Here is a 3,438-nt window from a genome sequence, read left to right as displayed (position 1 = left end):
CTATAAAATATGAAAGTAATATCTAATGTTCTTTCCAAATTTTTTCTTTTTATTTTTCAAATTCTTGCAAAAATTTGTTTGTAGAATATTTTTCCGTGGGACTTGAAGCTTTTGCCTGAAGCGGTGACTTGAAAGCGATCCAGTAGGAATATATATCGATGAATGCCAATAAAAAAACGGTCTCAGACGCTGACGGACAAATCAGCGTAACAAATCAACGCCGATAATTACGGCTGTGTCGATTCGAGAGCCCCGCGAGTTTGATCTTGTTATATTGGCAACATCAGTATACGGGATGGCGATCGCACAAATTCACAAAATGCTTGTTTCGTAAAAAGGCTTTGATGTTCGCCGACGCGAACCCAAGGCTACGGAATGAGGAATGCGTTCCCACCCGCAATTTATATTGGCGTATATACAGTATGTCCCCGGAGCTTTACAAGTGGAAAGACTTCTTTATTATTAACATTGCCCGCTAGAGTTTTTTCTTATTCTAAAGGCCAAAATGATATTATTCGCAAATGTTAAAGTATAATAAGTGGCAAAATTTAAAGTAGGAATGTTAATTTTTTTTCTACTAATTGAAAATTAATACCACTAAAGCTTCATTCAGAACCTCGAATTAGTGGTTTCAATTAGCGTAGAAGTTTGTTCCTGTAATTTGAATGTAAGCATTCAGAACGTCAAAATTAGTCGTAGTCTTTTCAATTAGTAGAAAGAGTTAACAAACTTTTAACTTTTTCACTACTTATACCGTATGATCGAAAAAAAACGGCGTCTAGTTGGCTTGGAAATGAAGATCAATGACATTTCCCATATAATTTTACATATAAAATGACAGCGATCTTCATTTCATAGCCATCGCTGACGCCGTTTTTATTTGATCATACGGTACTTTAATAATAAAATTTGCGACAAATGTCATTTTGGCCTTTAATTATCATCCGTCAAGACAAAATTTAGTTAGACATCAAAAGTTTATTGGCTTTCTCTATGGATATAATTGGCTACTGGAAGCTGGAAGCTGTTACTAGGATATTCTATTAATTTTAATTGTGTTTTTAGACATTGTGAATGATCGTAAACTATGCAGTAAAAATATAATTGAAACAGCTAATTTATTCCACTAATTGCGAGGTTCCGAATGAAGCCTAATTTTGAATGCTTATGCACTTGTCCGTTTTTTTTATTAAGAAATTCGCACAACTTGTATAGTGGCTTTCTGAGACAACCAGAGTCTTTGAATCCAAAAGAAAAAGAAGGACTCGAAGTCTCGGTCTTCTATTTTTGGATTTATAAACCGGGTCTCTTTGGGAATAACGGACACCTTTTTTAAATTTCAGAGTCTTTGAGTCCCTAAGGTATCCGTATCCAAGTTTTCTAGTATCCGAGATTTGAATCTCCCCTTGTGAGTAGTGTGTAATCTAACCTCTGTAAAACCGTCACAGATACTGGTTTTTATCAAAGCCCTGAAGCTGTATGATGAGTTATAACTAGGGTTTTCATAAAGGCTTTTGTAAGTTGAGTGAACTCAGATATCCGGAGAAAATCCGGACAAATGAACTCTGAAATCCGGACAAAATCCGGACGTCGCGACGAAATAAGTTCAGTACAATAAGATGTATGACATGAAGGACGAAGAGCAAGTATTTTCCCAAGCGCGTGAAATCTAGCCTTGGATTAGTGGTTATGTATATTAACTATTTCGTATTTTTCTTTTTCCGGTACTCCTGTACATGTAAAGACCGATCTAAGACTTCGCTTGCCAATAAGGTATTCAAAATTATCCATTTCAGGAACCAGATTTATAGGAAGTTTTCTCATATTTTTTTGATGAGGAATTGCCCCTTAAAATTTGATAGTGTATTTTTTGAACATCCTGTCATCATCATCATCATCATCATTTTCAGCTTATTAAACCATTTCCAATTATGGTGTAGCCTCCCTCACATATTTAGATACTGTCTTTGTAATTGGGCCCATTGTTGTCAATTGTTGGCTATGCGGGCCCAAGTTATCCCTGCTAATTTTCCTCCTAATTTTCTAATATCGTGGTCTTATCTTAGGTTTGGTCTCCTTCTAGGTCTCTTAATTGTTCGTGTCTACCATGCTGTAATTTTTGTGGTCCATCTGTTGTCCGTTTTTTAGGGATTTGATTCTGTTGATGACATTTATTAACTGGATCTTTTGTCGTATCCACTCTATTGTTTTACGGTCTTTCTTAATTATTCCCAGCATATTTCGTTCCATTGAGCGTTGTGGGACTTGCAGTTTCCTTATAATACTCCTTTTAAGTGTCCAGGTTTTGCATGCATATGTCATGACTGGTAGTACACATTGGTCGAATGTTTTCTTCTTTAGATAAAGTGGCACTCAATCATGATTTGAACATGATTGAGTTTCTTCCATAAGCACTCTATGCTAACTGAATTCTTCTGTTGATTTCTGGCAGTAGAGATTCGGAGCTGTGTATTATTTGTTCCAAATATAATATATTATATTCTTCTAAAGATGGCCAAAAAGGGCAATGGAGTATATCGTCCCCAAATCAGAAGGAAAAGGGGAAGACCTACAACTACGTGGTTGGATGGAGTAGACCAGTACATGAGAGACAGAGCTATTAACCAGGAAGAATGGCAAAATCAAACAATATGGAGGTCGAAATGCGGGATGCGGCAGAAGCTATAGGACCCCAGCTTTAAATAATAAAATAATATTCTTCTAATATTTCAAGTATTATTTATTTGAATATTTTTTCTGTCGTACTTCCTGTATACTAAGCTTGATTTTCTTGGGATTTAGGTTCGGAAAAACGCTGATTAGGTTTTCATTTGGTTTAAGTATCTTTACTTGGTTTTAAAAATCAAACGTTACGGCTAACATTATAGCCTTTATCAGTGTTATGTCATAGCAAAATTTGGTTTTTAAAACCAAATAAATACACTTAAACCAAATAAAAACCTAATCAGCGTTTTCTCAAACCTAAATACCAAGAAAATCAAGCTTAGAATATTTAGAAACAAGGTTCAAGAACTTCAAATTTTTTTCAAGAAAAAACACCCTGTATACAGGGTGGTCCGAACTGTATGCCGAAAGCTTTGGCAGCATATTCTGCAGATAAAAATATGTAAAAAACTTCCTATAAACGTATGTCCTAAAATGCTTAGTTTCGGAGATACAGGGTGTAGAAGTTAGAAAATTCGTGTTAAGGAGTTTTTTTGACATGATAAATTTGATTTTCATGTCAATATGACCCCTACTTGTAGAGGGCGCCACCTACAACTTTGCGTCCGTACCTGTATAAAACTACTGAGTAAAAAAATATACATTAACTAGGTTTTTTACTCAAAAAAGGTGTCTTGGTAAAAATCGCTAGGGGTAATGGTTCCCGAGATATTTGGAATCGAAATTATTAATACCTGTCATTATTGACATAAA

This window comes from Sitophilus oryzae, unplaced genomic scaffold (assembly GCF_002938485.1).
Source record: "Sitophilus oryzae breed Bouriz unplaced genomic scaffold, Soryzae_2.0 scaffold_1398_pilon_pilon, whole genome shotgun sequence".
Classification (NCBI taxonomy): Eukaryota; Metazoa; Arthropoda; class Insecta; order Coleoptera; family Curculionidae; genus Sitophilus; species Sitophilus oryzae.
This window is presented reverse-complemented; position numbering follows the sequence as displayed.